Source organism: Heptranchias perlo, chromosome 15, assembly GCF_035084215.1.
Source record: "Heptranchias perlo isolate sHepPer1 chromosome 15, sHepPer1.hap1, whole genome shotgun sequence".
NCBI lineage: Eukaryota > Metazoa > Chordata > Chondrichthyes > Hexanchiformes > Hexanchidae > Heptranchias > Heptranchias perlo.
The window spans coordinates 15,624,776-15,644,172 of record NC_090339.1 but is presented as its reverse complement, the minus strand read 5'-3'; the positions used below and the strand labels follow the sequence as shown (position 1 = coordinate 15,644,172).

The window sequence follows — 19,397 nt, the reverse complement described above, 5'->3', positions numbered from 1 at the left end:
AGTACCAGGTGCCCTCCAGGATCTCTCTCAGTGACTTTGAGTCATGTGTGAATCCTCTGGCTAAATTTGACATGAAAATTAACTTTGACTTTTGGGATTTTCCTTAATGGCTCCGTAAAAGGCAGTTTGTTTTAAACTGACTATCACACTCAGGCTAATTTCCTGTGTGAATGACCAAATATATTCTTTGTAGAAGAAAGAGAATCTGAAGAAACACCAGTGTTTAAACCTTCAAAGGTAAGCACAATAAATAGAATTCCTGCCTCAAAGGCAGATACTGTAAACATAGGGCCAAGTTCTTATATTTGCATATATCCTATAATAAAGACAGTAACCGTGGTGATTAAGTTATCTTTGTGCTGAGGTGTTACAAATATGTGACAGATGGAAAGTTATTTTTTAATACAGGCCAGGAAACATTAATTCTCTTATGTCAATCTTCTCCCCTCTTCTGAAGATACTGGAGCAGATTTTTCTCTTTAGCACTTAGATGTAAAGCTTCGACTGTGCAGAGCGCAATGAGGAAAATCAGGCGGTGAGGATTGCACGCCCGTGACACAGTCCACCCCACCTTCTGTCCATTAATGGACGATAAATCAGGCAGGCTCCTCACTTTCAGATATTCCTCCTTGCGTCTGCCTGGGTGATGCTACGTTTACCGAAGCGCTGAAGAGCAAAGCTTGCCCCACCAAATCTTGTTGGGGTATAGTTCCACAGGCAGTCCTTTCGTGTGTGTGTGAGAGAGAGAGAGAGAGAGTTATTGAACCGAAAAGGGCATCATAGCCAACCGGGTGGATGGAGTTAGGATCCAGATCAGCCATGATCTCATTGAATGGCGGAATAGGCTCGAACCCAAATGCAACACGGAACTTGATCCGGGGCCATTAGGTCATTCCAAGGGAGAGGAATGGTCAAGAATGTTTAGGATGCAATTGGGGGAGGGGCAAGGGGACAATCTGCAGAACATTTCCACAGCCGACTAATAGGGCTCAGTAGATTCGATGATCAAACAAATTGTCTATAAAAGAAACAGGTTTGATAGGCTGAATGGCCTTTTCTAAACTCAACCAACAACAAAACTTGCATTTATATAGCACCTTTAACATAGTAGAAACGTCCCAAGACGCTTCACAGGTGCGAAATCGGTCAAAACTTGACACCGAGCCACATGAAGAGATATTAGGACAGGTGACCATAAGTTTGGTCAAAGAGGTAAGTTTTAAACAGTGACTTAAAGGAGGATAGGTCGAGAGGCAGAGGGGTTTAGGGAGGGAATTCCAGAGCTTAGGGCCTGGGCAGCTGAAGGCACGTCGCCAGTGGTAGAGCGATGAAAATCGGGATTTTTTTTCAAACTAACTCCGTGCTTCTTTATGACAATTTATCTTCTTTAAAAAGGTGGGTGCAATCATTTCATCATATCATTGATGTCATTGCAAAGATGTCTTTAGTGCTCCAGTTTGCTGATTTCATTCACTTGTGTGAACTCTGGTTCAGCTCATAACAAAAAGAACGTTAAAATCATAACATGAGGTGGAGTCGATTGTGGGAATAGCCACGTATCAAATGGAAATAAATACATTTTAAAAATGCACTACACAAGACACAGTATGATTATAAAAACAGAAAATTCTGGAAACACTCAACAAGTCAGGCAGCCTCTGTAGAGAGAGGGGAAGGTAAGGTTAATGTTTCCGGTCTTATGATCCTTCGTCAGAATCTGTGAACACACCTTTGGGTGGTTAATGTGCTAACTTGGCAGATTCCTTCCAGCCTTCCCTCCCTACCCCCAATGTTTTCATGAAAAAGTGTTTTTCAATTTTTTTCTCTCCTGCAATTGCTGACTCTTTTCCCGAGGTACCGTTCTACAGGTGCCAGTATCACACCAAAATGTCTATTATTCGTCTGGCCGGCGAGGCCGTGTCGGCAAATTATTCAACTGTGGAGGGCATCACTGAGACAATTATGAAGTTTCAGTTACAATTCTAATCATAAGTCTATATATTTTTAATGTCCACATACATGAAACTGGCTGTCACTTTAAGTATTGGTTACTATCACAGCCCTTAGTCTAAGTACAGACACCATTGTAGAGGAGGTCCATGGCTTTCACATTCAACTGAATAGACAAGCCATTCTTCCCATGCAAATGTAAGGAATCTTACAACACCAGGTTATAGTCCAACAGTTTTATTTGAAAATCACAAGCTTTCGGAGGCTTTCTCCTTTGTCAGGTGAGTGTGGGATTCCTTGAAAGTTACCGCATATATAGCCAGAGAACAATGCCTGGTGATTACAGATAATCTTTCCAGCTGCCCGTTATCAAGGCAATCAAAGGAATTGAATCGTGTTCAGACAGAGAGACATTAGATACAAGACTACTGAATATACAAACGGCCAGAACCAAAGACAGAGAGACAGAGAGAGAGAGAGAGAGAGAGAGAGAAACATCCGAAAGGAAGAGAAAGAGAGAGAATGACCAGTTGTATTAAAAAGATAACTTTTTTTTCCGCTGGTGGGGTTACGTGTAGCTACACGTTCTCTGACTATAAATGCGGTAACTTTCAAGGAATCCCACACTCACCTGACAAAGGAGAAAGCCTCCGAAAGCTTGTGATTTTCAAATAAAACTGTTGGACTATAACCTGGTGTTGTAAGATTCCTTACATTTGTCCACCCCAGTCCATCACCGGCATCTCCACATCATCCCATGCAAATAGGTTTTGTTTGTTAAGCGTAGATGTACTTCAATTGACAGCCATTGGCACAATAGCTTGCTTTGTTCTGTGAATAGTTCATACGTCAAAAGGAGTTTGCAGTTGGGTGATAAATGGACACCTATTAGGTGGACATTGCTGATACTCCAAAAGGTAGTCACTGGAATTACAGGCATCCTGCGCCTTTAATTATATTGATGAAAAACAACTTCATTTGGTTTAGCTGGATAATTTTCATTCCCTTTGTTCCTGATCAAAAATTCAAAGAGTACCAAAGGCACATCTCAGGGGATGTTTAACCATTCCTACGAGGACATCAAGAGAAAGGCAAGGGACTCTGTCGGCAGAGGTGGGGGGATAAGTAAAGAACCTCAGGTAAATTTATTATTGAGGGACAATTTCTTGAGCAAATGCAGCAGCTAATTTCCACACTGCAAGGGCCCGCAGACCTGAACACTCTTCCACCGGCTTACACTGTGAAATAGTGACAGTAGGTACCACTCTGCTTATACTTATACAGTGCTGTACAAGAGAGTGTAAAAGCCACTTAAACAAAGTGGGAGACAAGTACTGAAAGCAGCTACCAGTCTCACAACACAAGAGACTGACTTGCTAACTTTTAATCTGTAGAGATAGATTGCTATACAGTCAGTGTCAAAATACACAAGGGTGCCTGAAAGAAAGATTATAGAGCTTCTTAATACCTACATTCATAAGTGTAATGGGCAGGGATCAGAGTGATGAGAAAATATTTATCTACTTCATCCCCTATATAAGTTGTAGAATCAAGCTCATTTACTGCTTTGATTTGAACCTCCCAGCAGCAGATCTTAAAACGGTGCTTGGAAGCCCTGAAATGTATGTTCCAAATTCAAACTTAGGCAATATTACCTATCTGCTTCATGAAAGTATATTACGAAGTCTGAAACTGGGGAGGCAAGCAATGCAAGGGTGCACCTTTGTCCTTCAACGAACCGCATCAAGTTTCTGATTGCTCCAATTCTACCAGAGGACGGGTCAAAAGTAGCTTGTCCTCCATATGAAGGGGCAGAGAATCGGTGGACAAGGTATCCTGGGATATCATAGTGCATCTCCTAGTGGCTGGTCAAGAGCAACATGGCCAAAAGGTCCAGGTTGCTGGACCCATCCCTTCAGCTGTGAAATGGTGTGTGGCAGAGGGACCGAGGAGGAAGAAACAGAACGTTCAAAAACTGAGGCAAAGTTATTTTTATATATTAAAACTGGAACTGAAATAGCTCCATAGGAAGTTGCGGGCTGGAACCCTTCTGCACGCTAGTTTTTAGCGCACTGGTTAAATGGTGCTTGTGTCAAGTTCCCATGTACACTATTTTACGGAAATTTAAAATAAATGGGTTAACAACTTTGTTAAAACAGGAACTTGAGGCAAACATGTTAACCAGTACGCTAAAAGATCGCACACAGGAATTTCAGCCTCTTGCTGAAGTGATATGAATCTATGGATGGATTTCCCAAAATTCCAACATGGAAGTCCAAGCTGGAATTCACTCAACTAGAAGAAGTGACTGAGGAAGGAGTTTCTCTGCCAATGTTCATCCCATCTCTTCCCTGTCCTTTTTTCATGAAAGTATTTTCTCCTTGTGGGGTGTGACTCCTTGGCCAGGATTTTGACTCGGGGCCAGGAAGGGGGCGGGCAGGTGTCAAGTCGCGGACGGGTTTCCCGGACGTCCTTACAATTTTGGCATTTTTTATTTTTCTTGTCGGTCTGCCGTCCGACTGGCCGGCCTGATTAACAGGCTGGCCTCAGTCAGGCAGGAGCAGAGCTAGGAAGTGGACATGAAAAGGTAAGTCTTCAGGTAAGTCTTCCTTTGTATGGATTGGGGGGGTGGGGGTGGAGTCAGTCATTGGAGGAGTCAGTCATAGGGGGAAGGATTGGGGATAAGTCACTGGGGTGGGGGGGGGGGGAAATTGAGATCAGGTGTCGTTGCAGTAGTCCGCGATCGTTTGGGGGGGGGGGGGGGGGGGGGGGGAGGGGAAGTCAGGGGATCGTCGCGGTGATCCGCGATCTTTGTTGGGGGGGGGGGGCGGGGGGAAGTGGATCAGAGGTCGAGAGGGGGAGGGGTCCCGTGATCGTTGGGTGGCAGGGGGGGATTTTTTTTTAAAAATCGCTTGCAGTAGGCTTGATGGGTCTGGGGGAAGCACTTCTGCTCCTCTGGGCCCACAAGCTGTGCCAGAAAGGCACTTACCTGCAGTTTTGGACCTTTCCGCCTCCTTTCGTGTGGCATGAAGGCGGCCCCAGAATCCCGGCCCCCAGGGGATGAAATCGCAAAACCTTTGAAAATGGAGGCCCACAGCAGCCTTGAAAGGCTTTAGTGACCAACCCGCCTCCTGGGAGCGGGTTGTTGCCCACCCCTCGTCCTGTTGAAAACCGGAAATGGGCGGGTTGGAGGTAGCTCTGAAATTGTTGCGATTTTCAATGCCCCCCCTTTGACCCACCCGTTTCTCACTGTTAAAATTCTGCCCAGAGTGCCAGCCGCCCTCCAACACTCGCTCAAGTGGCACTCGCTTGTGTCGACAGGTTACTCGTTGAATCACAGTCGAGTCAACTAACCCAATACAAACCTGGGAGCTTTCTAGGTCGAAACGGCTCAGCAACTTGCAGAGTAAGCGTAATGAGTCATCAAGGGAGCCTTTGAAAAGTGATGGGCTGTAGAAGTCCAATTGATCTGGATCCCTTATTCCTTTAATTAGTAGGGTGGCTCTACCACTGCAGAACAGGGGACTGAACTGAAGAAGCCAGTGTCCCACGCCGATATAGCAGCATAACCAGAAATATAAGGCAACATCAAGGAAAGCAGTTACTTCTGATAGATTGGTCTTTCTTTGACCAAAGAACTTTAAGGGCAGATAAATTTTCTTTTATATGCTCAGTGTAAAGTGACAGATATTTATCAAATTACACATGCAACTCCTGTTTTACCTCTTGATGAACAACAACAGTTTGATATAGGACTGGCAGGTCTCCCATGATATGCTATTGAGTAACGACAGCAGCATTTACACCATGTATTGCTCAGCATGTTATTCTGCTGCTGAGGTAAAGCTGTGTCCCTTTAAAAGTCACGAAGTCTAGAATGGGTGAGGTCAGAGTGTAATTGCTCTTCAGGCTACAGGTGAAAACCTTAGCTTTCTTATTAAGTATGATTGGTAAGGTCAGGCAGAGGTTACACGCATTCTGGCTCTCACTTGCTGGGAGACTTTTTGTACGTCCCCAATGGCTGCCTCCGTTTAGTCATACATTTTTTTTTAATAAGTGTATACAGAAATTTGAGCGTGACAGTTAAAAGTGTGACAAGCAGGAAATGTACATTAGGAGATATACATAGATAGGCTGGAGACAGAGAGATAGACAGATAGATTGGAGACAGAGAGATAGACAGATAGATTGGAGACAGAGAGATAGACAGATAGATTGGAGACAGCGAGATAGACAGATAGATTGGAGACAGAGAGATAGACAGATAGATTGGAGACAGAGAGATAGACAGATAGATTGGAGACAGAGAGATAGACAGATAGATTGGAGACAGAGAGATAGACAGATAGATTGGAGACAGCGAGATAGACAGATAGATTGGAGACAGAGAGATAGACAGATAGATTGGAGACAGAGAGATAGACAGATAGATTGGAGACAGAGAGATAGACAGATAGATTGGAGACAGAGAGATAGACAGAGAGATTGGAGACAGAGAGATAGACAGAGAGATTGGAGACAGAGAGATAGACAGAGAGATTGGAGACGGAGAGATAGACAGAGAGATTGGAGACAGAGAGATAGACAGAGAGATTGGAGACGGAGAGATAGATAGATAGATAGATTGGAGACGGAGAGATAGATAGATCGGAGACAGATAGATAGAATAGGAGGGACTCGGAATTCGGTGGGCGGGGGGGGGGGGGGGGCGTTTCTTGGAACTTCTCGCACACCAATAGCAAGAAGTTAGCATTAGTTACTGGATTCTCATGGGAAAGGGAGGTGCCGATAACACAGCGCCATGGAGCCATTCACTCGGGGGGGGTGGGGGGTGGGGAGAAGGGGGTCTTGGGAAATCAGAGTCAGGAGATAAGGTATAACACAGGTTAACCTCGGTATCATTCGCTATTCATGTCAGTGTATATCAAACCCAACCTCGGAAGAGCACCAGTGTGAATTTTCTACTTTTCACACCAACAATGCTTATAGCCTCTTTCGCAACATATCTGAGGGAGACTACGAATCCTGCACCAAATTATAAAGACAGCGGAAGCTTGGTTGAAACGGTCCAAAATATTCTGAAATGGGATAGAGAAAGAGGAAGGAAGGATCTGGACAGAATTCCAACCTGGGTCCCACTGCCCCACCCAGCCCCTTCCAATGGTGAAATTTTTGTAAAAGGTTATTTCTTTTTCAAATTCCCTCTCCTCCCCCACAGCTACTAAATCAGAGGGTAGCCATTCCAAGTCAGCATCTCTGGTATTTAGTTTTTGAATATTTTCCTTTTGCAAGATTTAATGTTTTGCCTCGATTATTGTATCTTTTCTTGTCATTCCCAGGAGAATGGGCTGAATTTCTCCTCCACTGTTTTAACATTTATTTTTCTTGCCTCATTTCAGGTCCTCCCTGAACCACAAACCTTAAATTCGTTCAGGATTCATTTCCTGAGTTGAGAAATGGCCAGGTCTCGTCAGTTGTGCAGCTGTTATAAAAATTCCAGAGACAGAGCGAATAACAGAGAAAGCATACTAAAGAGCTTTTCAGATATTTGGCATCATTAAAATACTAATGAGACCCACACCAGCACCAGTTTCAAACACAAGGGTTCAGCCACAATAACTAAGGACCTTGACAGCTCAGTTTGCGAGTGTGTTGCACAGCGTGGAAATTAGCTAAACAGATAACAAAGGTCCATCTTCCATTTCCTCTCTGCTCCAAGTTGTCTGACTTCATCTGGGCAGCAGTTAGGGTACTGCAGTTGCCTGCAACGCCACACGGTTAAGGAGAGAAAGATGACAAAAAAATATCATCCAGGGTTCTCCTCCAGATCCCTATCCAGCATCCCTATTGGAAAGTGCATGTGCATGGACAGCAGGTGAGGAAAGGCAGGACAGGCCTGCACTTTGATGCACCCACGTTCTAAATAGTCTGCTGATCTGTCCCTAGGTTCACACAGGAGAAATGACCAGGACCCATTGAACCATTCAGCACGGGTCACTGGGTAAGACTTTCTGCCTCTCCCTACATCAGTTCTTCCTTAGATCAGGAGCAGGCAGAAAGCAACTCGGAGACGCTGCATCCCCATCTCGTCCACTGGGACACTGGAAACTGTGGGTGAAGGCCAACAAAATGCCAAAATTCAGGACTCATGGTCTCCATCGTGTTTCCCGCCATTTGCACCGCTGGATGAAGGGGCCCATCTATTAGGCCTCAGCTTCCAGAAGCCGGAGGAGGGAGCACTATGGCTAACCTGGAAGTGCCCTAAGGGTGCGGCTCTGCACAGGTCCCATTAAGTAAGAGGGAGCTTCTCGTCATTTTTTAATACATTATTGGCAGGCAGCAGGCTGGCCGCCTCTGTTTTTACCACAACAGCAGGCCCGCCCTGGAGCCTGCAGATGCACGTTTCCAGCCCTGACAGGCACGACTCCCCAGTGAAGTTCAGGGAGCCCACCTCCCATCCTGGCATGACCACGGGGCCCAAAAAACAGTAGGGGTCAAGGGGGGGGGGGGGGGAAGGGAGGCATCTCAGATCTATGCAGAAAGCTCAGGTCACTGATTTAAGATCCTTCAAGGATTTATCCTTGGTTCCCTCCTATTTCTCATCTACACGCTGCCCCTCGGCGACATCATCCAAAAACACAACATCCAGTTCCACATGTACGCTGATGACACCAGCTCTACCTCACCACCACCTCTCTCGACCCCTCACTGTTTCTGATTTGTCACACTGCGTGTCTGACATCGAGTACTTGAGCAGCAAAAATTTCCTCCAACTTAATATTGGGAAGACTGACGCCATTGTCTTCAGTCCCCACCACAAACTCTGTTCCCTAGCCACCAACTCCATCCCTCTCCCTGGCCACTATCTGAGGCTGAACCAGATCATTTGCAACCTTGACGTCCTATTTATTCCTGAGATAAGCTTCCGACCACATATCCACTCCATCACCAAGACCGCCTACTCCCAACTCCGTAACATCGTCCGTCTGTGCCCCTGCCTCAGCTCATCTACTGCTGAAACCCTCATCCATGCCTTTGTTTCCTCTAGACTTGACTATTCCAACGCTCTCCTGGCCGGCCTCCCATCTTCCACCCTCTATAAACTTGAGCTCATCCAAAATTCTGCTGTCCGTATCCTAACTCGCAACAAGTCCAGTTCTCTCATCACCCCTTTGCTCACTGACCTACATTTGCACCAGGTCTGGGAACACCTTTCAAATCCCTCCATGGCCTCGTCCCTCCCTATCTCTATAACCTCCTCCGAGATCCTACGCTTCTCCAATTTTGCACATCCCCGATTTTAAATCGCTCCACCATTGGCGGCTGTGCCTTCGGCTGTCTAGGTCCTAAGCTCTGGAATTCCCTCTCTAAACCTCTCCGCCTTGCTACCTCTCTCTCCTCCTTTAAGGCACTCCTTAAAACTTATCTGTTTGACCAAGGTTTTGGTCACCTGTCCTAATATCTCCTTATGCGGCTCGGTGTCAAATTTTACTTGATAATCACTCCTGCGAAGCGCCTCCGGATATTTTACTCCGTTTAAGGCCCTTCATAAATGCAAGTTGTTGTTGTTAAGAAGGAAGAAAATCGAAGGTGGGGGGGGTTTAATTAAAAATACAAATTGCATACAACACAAGTGCGTGCCTTATAGAATAAAAGAATCCCAGAAGTGTGGAACCAGCAACGGTAAACATTGGCTCAGACACAGTGCAATCTCCTTAGATCTTAAAAAAAGACATTAACATGCCATATTCTTCTTTGCAGAACAATACTAAAATAGGATCTGGCAAAAAAAAATCCCAGATCATTCACCCGTACAGGCCAAGAAGGTTCCAGGTCCAATTCCCAGCCTTAGCTGGGTTTGTTGATTATCCAAGGCAGCATTTCAAGTGCTAAAATTGACCTCTGTCCCCAGGGGTTGGGGGAGGGAAGAGGAGGGAATCAACAGGGGTTCCTGTTCCCGAGCGTTATTCAAAGAGTCCTGCTGGAAGATGCCCGCGTGTGAATGGTGGGTCAGGGCAGGACCAGGCTCTGCTGTGCTGCTGTGTTCAACTGCCTGCCGACACTAATTTATCAACGCTCACAAATGAAGAGCAGCTGTATGGGAAGGTACTGAGAGCAGCTCACACTCACAAAAACGTCCCACAGCAACAAATGGCGTCTCCAATAGAGGAGGGGAGAAAGAAAGCAGCGCAAATAGGCAGAAGGACGAAAAGGAAGGAGGAAAGAAGGAAGGGAGGAAGGAAAGACAGAAGGAAGGAAAGAAAGAAAGAAACTGCTTTTATATTGGCAGTTTTAATTCAAATTCCAGGAAACTGGAATTCCCACTCCCTTATCTGAAGCAGCATCTTAGACCCCCACCCCCACCACCAAGAGTATGGCCCCAGGGTAAGAGCTGGATCCTAGCTACACTGCACCCCACCAACCCCCCCCGGCCGACAGATCTCAGCCCACCTCACACTGTCCCCCCCGGCCGACTGATAGCTCCCATCCCACCTCACACTGTCCCCCCCTCCCCCCCCCAACTGATAGCTCCCATCCCACCTCACACTGCTCCCCCCCACCGACTGACGACTCCCATCCCACCTCACACTGTGTACCCCCCCCCCCGGACTGATAGCTCCCATCCCACCTCACATTGTCCCCCCCCCCGGACTGATAGCTCCCATCCCACCTCACACTGTCCCCCCTCCCCTGACTGATAGCTCCCATCCCACCTCACACTGTCCCCCCCCCCCCCCCCCCCCCCCCCGGACTGATAGCTCCCATCCCACCTCACACTGTCCCCCCCCCGACTGATAGCTCCCATCCCACCTCACACTGTCCCCCCCACGACTGATAGCTCCCATCCCACCTCACACTGTCCCCCCCCACGACTGATAGCTCCCATCCCACCTCACACTGTCCCCACCGCACCCCCCCCCACCCCGACTGATAGCTCCCATCCCACCTCACATTGTCCCCACCCCCTCCTCTCGACTGATAGCTCCCATCCCACCTCACACTGTCCCCCCCACGACTGATAGCTCCCATCCCACCTCACACTGTCCCCCCCCCCCCCCCGGACTGATAGCTCCCATCCCACCTCACACTGCCCTGGCACGAGTTGACAACTCCCATTCCTTCTTGTGTGAAGTGCTTTCAGTAACCCCGCCTTTGTCCCAGTGTGCTAACCCTTTCTATAATTACATTTTTATACAGCTCAAAATGATGTTTTGACACTATGAAGATTTCAGTTCCCACTTGGTGGAGTCTTGCTTTTGTACAAGCTTAAGCACTGGAATAAATGGCAATGCCTTCGTCACACATCTGAAGAGGAAGGGCTAACGAAGGCCCATCATTTCCAGAAGCCCGGGCGAGCGACCAGCTGTTTCAACAGCAGCAGCTGGATTCCCTGGCACACAACAAAGACACTTTGCAGCTGAGCCACCATTCCAATTAGAGTGGAGTGAGCTTTAAAATAATATTATAAATCAGCAACAACAGATGAGAAACATAGGTGACTGCACACGCTAACCAGCTGTTAACAGTGCTGCAACTTGGAAATGTCATTAAACTATGAAAATATGGACACGTAGATTTGTGAATATGAACTGTCATTAGCACAGATTTTTTCAGATACCTGTAAGCACACGACTCCTCTCTAAACACACGACTCCTCTGACTTAGACAAATACACATATCTCAACATAAAAGTTAATGGGGGATTTCCCCCTCAATTTATTCCAACAGGTTTCACTAGGCTTGTATTCCCTTGAGTGTAGAAGATTACGGGGTGATCTAATCGAGGTGTTTAAGATGATTAAAGGATTTGACAGGGTAGATAGGAGAGAAATTATTTCCTCTGGTGGGGAAGTCCAAAACAAGGAGGCATAACCGTAAAATTAGAGTTCGGACATTTAGAAATGATGTCAGGAGGCACTTCTTCACACAAAGAATAGTGGAAATGTGGAACTCTCCCCCAAAAAGCTGTTGAGACTAAGTTAATTGAAAATTTCAAAACTGAGATTGATAGATTTTTGTTGGGTAAGGGTATTAAGGGATATGGAGCAAAGGCAGGTAAATGGAGTTAAGATACAGATCAGGCATGATCTAATTGAATGGCTCGAGGGGCTGAATGGCCTACATCTGTTCCTAATGTTCCTATGATCACTATATAGCAACCCCTACTGGAGGTCCACGAGTGGGACAAGGATCAACAACTTGGTCATTTATATGGCATCTTTAACATAGCAAAACATCCTAAAGCACTTCACAGGAACATAATTGGACAAAATTCAACACCAAGCCAAAGGAGGAGCTATGGACCATCACCTATAAAACTGTACCCCAACGAGGGAGGGGGCCACCCACGATACTGTACATCATGGGTGCACATTATACCGCATCAAACAGTCGTTCTACCAACTGAAGATGCTTCCACCACCCTTTCAGGCAGTGCATTCCAGATCATCATAACGCACCGCAGAAAGAAAGTTCTCCTTATCTCCCTCTGGCTCTCTTGCCAATGATCTTAAATCTGTGTCCTTTGGTTACCGACCCTCCTGCCAGTGGAAACAGTTTCTGCTTATCACCTCCATCAAATCCCTCATAATTTTGAACATCTCTATTAAATCTTCCCTTAACCTTGTCTGCTCCAGGGGGAACAATCCCAGCTTCTCTAGTCTCTCCACAATATTTTAAGTCACCAAGATTTATACCTTCCATAAATCAACCATAAAGAATGATCTTATACTTACTCCATGAATTCTGAATTGAGATGCATTTAAAACAGCTACATGCTAACGCAACAGGATTTTTTTTATGCTTCCTTAAAAACAGAGGAATTTTCATTTGCCAGAAATGACCAGAACAAACATTAGACGAAGCAACCGCATCAGGGAACTGGGCCCTTAAAGGGGAAGTTAAATACAAACTGTTTGATCATCGCACTGCAATGGTATTTGGATGTCTAAGTCTTTCCACAATTACTGAGGAGTATGGTCCGTTCCTCTTTACAAGGTTGGTGCTGATTCGGAGGTCCTGTTTTCACTCAGGAATACTGACCTGACAATTTTAGAAAGCCAGCACATGACAGTGGCGCTCGTATAGGGCCGCCAACCTTCATATCCAGGAATTAAAGATTAATCTCCTGGACACTACTGCGAGCATCCCAGGAGAAAAGTCATCAAGCATTAAAAAAAATGTTTTTTCTTTTTTTTTTAACACTTCTGTTTATTAGTTATAAAAATATTGGAGATGGGGGAAGAAATATTGTTCGACCGAGCAGGGCGGTTGGAGGCAGGTGATCATGTGATAAGTTCACCAGGAATACATCCAACCAGAGTTGGCAACCCAGCGCTCACAATACAGGTCAGGAGCCATTGATGGCACTGCACCAGTGGCCCTTCGCAGACTTGCTGCTCCACCCACTTCCGGATTTCCAACCATGGACTGTTCAGCCGTGGGATGTAGCTGGAATTAGGATTTGGCACTATTCCCACTCCTTACTTGCTGCCCGTTGAAGCACAGCAAGGGACTGTTGTTAAAATAATCCCAGCCTCCATAGAATAAGTATGTGCTCTATTCAAACTGGTAATAATTGCCCCCTGCCCCTTTATATGGACAGGCTGGCCTCCCACTCAGCAACAGGCAAGGTGGCACATTCAAAATCAAGAGCTCAACTTGAGGGGAAGTCTGAGTATCGGCCTAGATTCCATCACCCTGTGATGCAACATGTTTGGACATTACCAAGTGGGCCTTGAACAGGCACCGCTTGAGATAAAAGGCCTTCATTAAAAAAAAAGGCTATCAGGAACAGATTATAAAGCATTTAAATAAATGCCTGGCAAAAGCTCAGAAATATTGGCTACATTTAAAATATTTTTAAGGAGTAACAGCATTATGCTAAGGTGGCCCATGTAAAGAATTACTTTCTAAAACTTTAATAGAGGTAGAGTACATCAAAGCTAGCTGGAAATGCTGACCTCTTTTATAAATGCCTGCATTGAAGCAACCCTTCAGATCTCAGGATCTAAACAGAAAGCCGCCAAACGTTGTCGCTCCAGTCAATGCTATTGCTTGTGAAAGTCAACTGGAACTCAGTGAAAATTCTCTAAGAAAACCTTGTGTTAAAAGAGTTTTTTGAGGTCTATGTTATTTTTTTTTTGCCAAAGACTTTACAAACCAACACTTCAAAAGTAATCCATTGGCTATGAAGCGGTTTGGGACTTCCTGAGGGCATGAGAGGAACTACATCAATGCAAATCTTTCTTTTTTTGCCCCATTATCAAATTTTTCACCAGGTCCTTATGCAGCTCTCTCTTGGATTTGCTGATACCATCAGTCCCCACTGCCTGCCTCAGCAGTCCACTTCATATATGCACCACCCTCTACGTAAAGTAGTTAAATCTAAATGGTCTTTTCACCCTACATTTGAGACTACTATGCCTTCCTGTAGAGAGACTTAATTGCGTCAGTAAAACAGCCCTGCATCTATGTCAAGGAGGTGTAATTAATTGTTTTTTTTAATCATGTAAATGTGTATCAAGCAATAATAATTACAGATGGCTGTGTAAAGGCTGTTCTCCCTTCTGACTTTGAATTGTTTCTGGGGACTAGAAGAACAGTCTTTCTGTGTAAAGATATCTCAAACGTAATTGTTTGAATTCACAGAGGAATACTGTATGGCCGATCCACCCAAGAGTGAAATGGACCACACATTTATGATTTGATAAAGTGATCAAATGCTGATAGGGTTAGATGAAGTAGGGTGGGAGGAGGCTCATTGTAGCATAAACACTGGCATAGACCAGTTGGCCCGAATGGCCTATTTCTGTACTGTAAATTCTATGTAATTGGCTCTTCTAATATGTCCAAATTAACTTGCACTTGCCAACAGAGAAATTCTTCTGAGCAGATTGCAGACAAACATAATGCAGTGCGAAAGGTTACAGAAATGACTCAGCTTCCTCCTTGAAGCACAACACGTCACACTGTTACAATAGCACTGAATAACTTTGCTTAAAAAGACTATTCATCACTTTTAATTTCTAAATTTGAGGGTCCTACAATTAATAAGAGTTCTTTAGCTACTTTTATATTTTAAACTCTCCTGTATCCACTTACTGCCTGAAGTGAGAAGGATAAGGAGAGGAAAAGCATGCTGTCAGATATATTGGTGTTTCCAGTCACATAATCCAAGTTAAACTATGTTGTATAAAGTTTAGTAACCTGCCTTCTGTAAGTGGCCAGTGCTTTTAACACCATTCCTTTTTGACTCACTTTCCCTGAAAACAATGTACAATAAGCAATCTATTTTAAATACAGGTTAACAAATTCATTGTGGTTCTATACAGCAAGTCAACATCAACAGACTACTCCACTTTTTTAAACCTGTTGCAACAACCATTTCTACATCTAATGGTACAAAATTATTATTTTTTGCCTGTTCTATACATTCTTTCATCTCAATGATTTTCAGTGCAACCTGATACAGGTACCAATCAGGGGGCTCCATCGCAAAGCTGATGAGAACCAGTCAGGAACAGGTTAAGAGGTCCACAGGAGTAGTCTCAGATGACAGACTGTCCCTTTAGGCTTGTATATTTGTATCGAATCATTTTAAAGTTGTGGTAACCCAGACTCTGTGTGTCTTACTGGAAGCTGAAATGGCTGCCGGGAGGTCATTTGTCTCCACCATAGGCAAAGAAATCTTTATATCAAGAATTAGTCAAGATAAAGTCTTTCCTTGATAGAGGGGTGCAGCATGATTAAAATATTAATTAATATTAGTTTGTCAGATGCTGCATATATCTCATTTCTAATTGCCATACGTTAAAACAGTCTATTGGAGATTGGGGAAAAGTCCCAGAGATGATGAGTTACAAACCATTATCCCATGGTTTACTGCAGAGGCAAGGCTCAATATTTTGAGTGACTTCTTCACACAAAAGAAAATGTGCTTTACAACATGAAGATCAGATGGATTAATGTTCTAGAGCTGACTATCAGTTTTGAGTTCAGTCAGCGTCTGATACCAACTGAGGCACATCAGACTGCAGGCACATTTTGGGAGCTTATTTATCTCATGTGTAACATCTCTATCTGAAAGACCCATCTCAAGACTGCATTGTCTACCAAGAGGAGGCTCTTCTGTTTCATTTGAAGAAAGTACAAAAAGCTGAAAGCAGTATTTGTTGTACCATTGGTCTGCAACAATAGAAAAACTGACACTTGAAAGCAGTAGTTGAATTCTTTATGGGGATTATCCAGATCTCATATCTAATTATACCTAATTATTGCACTATATAACATTTTGCCTGTGTTTTTTTACTTTTGCGAATCATTTTAACAACAGTGACTGCACTGTGACTGCAAAAGTAATTTGTTGGCTGTGAAGTACTTTGGGGTGTTCTGAGGGCATGAAAGGCAAGTTCTCTCTTCCTTAATTGTAAATAAATTTGGTCAGTATATTAGCCTGTATGAAGCAGACTAGCATTGGGATGTCTTCTGCCTTATGAATTGAATGAAGATATATAACAATTTACCTCAGTTTAATTGTTAGACCTAAGGGGATATTAGGACAGGTGACAAAAAGCTTGGTCAAAGAGGTAGGTTTTAAGGAGCTTCTTAAAGGAGGAGAGGTGTGGTGAGGGGTAGGGAGGGAATTCAAGAGACTAGGGCCTGGACAGCTGAAGGCACAGCCGCCAATGGTGGGGCGAAGGGAGTAAGAGATGCACAAGAGGCCAAAATTGGAGGAACACAGAGTTCTCGGAGGATTGTAGGGCAGGAGGAGGCTACAGAGATAGGGAGGGGCAAGGCCACGGAGGGATTTGAACACGAACATAAGAATTTTTAAATCGAGGCCTTGATGGACCGGGGAGCCAATGTAGGTCAGCGAGCACAGGGGTGGTGGGTGAACAGGACTTGGTGCGAGTGAGGATATGGGCAAGTTTTACACAAGTGAAAAGATGCTGTAACAAAACTGGACCCTCAATATTCCCTCCCTCCTAAAGGGGAAGTATTTCACAACGTCACAATCCACCCCCAAGTGGGATAACTGTATGAACAAAGTCACATCCTACATAACAAATAGCTTTTTATTTTGCAACACAATCAGTGCCAGGACTTCTTGTAAAAGTTAAATAAAGGATAGTTTACAGGGGGCATGACTAAAATTCTGGTCAGCCCCAAATCTTAAAAGAAAAGCACAGCTAAAGATTATTTACAAAAGTAAGTACAAACAAGGGAGGCCATTTGGCCCATCCAGCCAATCCTTCTGCGCCAGTAATATCCATGAGGGTTCTCCCAATCTCCTGCCGTAGCTTCAGCAGAAGATTGGCAGTAATCCCGGAGAAACGCCATAAACAGCCGAAGTTATTACAGGAGATCAGGGAACAGCCTGCGAAAATTCTACCCACCGATCCCTTCACCTCCACACCAGCCACAATACCCAACTGTTGAATGACTCCTGAGTTTTTTTTTGCCTCCACTGCCCTGCCCAGAGTCCAGAGGTATTAATCGCTTAGTGTGTGAACTGCTTCCTGACATCAGTCCTGAACTTGCCTTTTTACCAGTTTGTACCTATGAGCCCTTGTCCTGTAGTTTAATTTGAGCTTGACTTCACTGTTTTACTGCTATAATCTTAGTCAAACATTAACAGATTTACTGTTTACCTCAAGGCTTTCCAATATGTAGTCCCTTTGTTACATTGTAATAACATTCCACACATCAACATTCAAGACTGAACCTGAGTCCAGTGTTTTCCAATAGAAATTACTGAGTAGCCACAGGTGTGGCTATGGCGACACCATTTTAGCCACGTGTACTAATTTTAATAGAAAATGCTGTACATACACTCACTCGCACAATACAGATAAATGTACTTCACGTGTGTATATTTATTTAAAAACGCCCACCATTCAGTAACCAAGAAGTAAAATACTCATAACGATCAACAAACACTCGCACACTCTGCTTTCCATCTTACCATTTTACGAACAACCGCCCGAAAAGGTTGAAGTGCACATGTATATGGCATATGAATAGGAGTATTGCGATCACATGCTCAACGACATTATCTATTACTCATTTGTTATTTATTAATCCAAAGCGCACCCAGCCGCATCTGGATTCCCAATTAGCCACATTTGGCTAGTGGCTAACATATTGGACAACACTGGCCTAGTCATTGTAGCGGCAATTTGCAATCGGACATCCACCGTAGAAACGTACTTCGCCTGCAGACTAGCAGTGCCATCAACTTTCAGAATTCAGAGTCAAAATGCAACTCTGCTTCCTCATTACTGACAGTCGTGAGTAAATGCCAACACTTTCACAGCCTGATAAACTCATTATGATTGCAGCCTGCCCATTTATCTTGACATTTCTAAGAAAACCAAAAGGGCTTTATTCCCATAAACCAAATGCTCAATGAATATAACAAACTGTGATAAATTGTAGACACAAAATTGTGTTTTTGCACACATCGGAAGCATAATATCAATAAAAGTATACACGCAATTGCCCTGGGTAAACAGACACCAAGAGGGTGATTTTAGGAGGCAATTGCGGTTGCTTTGGGGGTGGTGGGAACTCCGAAAATCACGTAAATCCCGTTCGCATTCGGAAGCCGGCTCCAACCCGCCGACTTCCGAATTTTCCAGGGACCCACCTGTGTGCGCACACGGGTAACCCAAAAACAGAAGTCCCGCCGGCAATTAAACCCAGCAGGATGGCAGTTAAACAGCCAAATGTACCTCATTGAGGTACTTAAGGCACTTTACCTGTGACACAGTAAGTGATTAGAAAGATTTTCAACTTACCTGGGCAGCTTGCCCACCGCTTCTGACATTAGGGCTGGATCAGGGAACAAGAAACTAAATAAATTAAATAAAAAACCGTGGAAGGAGGTGAAAACACTAAATGAACCTACCTTTGAAACCTGCTCCGATGTCTCCAGCTCAGATGTTCTCCTCTTCACCCCCCCGATCTTCCCCAGATATCCTCCCGATCTTCCCCTCTCCCCTCCCTGGTCTTCTAGTCCAGCGGCGGATGACGTCTCGCTCTACTCTCCTTCTCGCCGCCCCCCCCCTCCCACCCCACAACACCTTGCGTTGCAGCTCCTGATGGCAGCCAGTCTATCAATCAGGCTGGCTGCCAGGCACGAAACCCGGAGAGGACGTTAATCATCATCAATCAACATGCGATCATGTTGGAAACGGTAAGTTTTGTTCATGCGGGTTTGCCACATGCACCTTCACCCCTCCCTCCCCCCCGCTGCCAACCTGCCACCATTGTAAATTCGAGCTCCAAGTCTAAGTCCCAGCTCCTAATAAGAAAGAACTTGTATTTATATAGTGCCTTTGGCGACCTCCAGACGTCCCAAGGTCCTGTACAGCCAAGGAAGTACTTTTGAAATGTAGACACTGTTGTAATGTAGGAAACAGGGCAGCCAATTTGCACACAGC

At 44.8% G+C, this 19,397-nt stretch overlaps 1 protein-coding gene across 5 annotated transcripts in view; it reads right to left on the bottom strand.

The window, feature by feature from the left end:
- Positions 1-19,397, bottom strand: part of elf1 (E74-like ETS transcription factor 1) — a 225,288-nt gene that overhangs the window by 74,611 nt on the left and 131,280 nt on the right. The window lies entirely within an intron of this gene.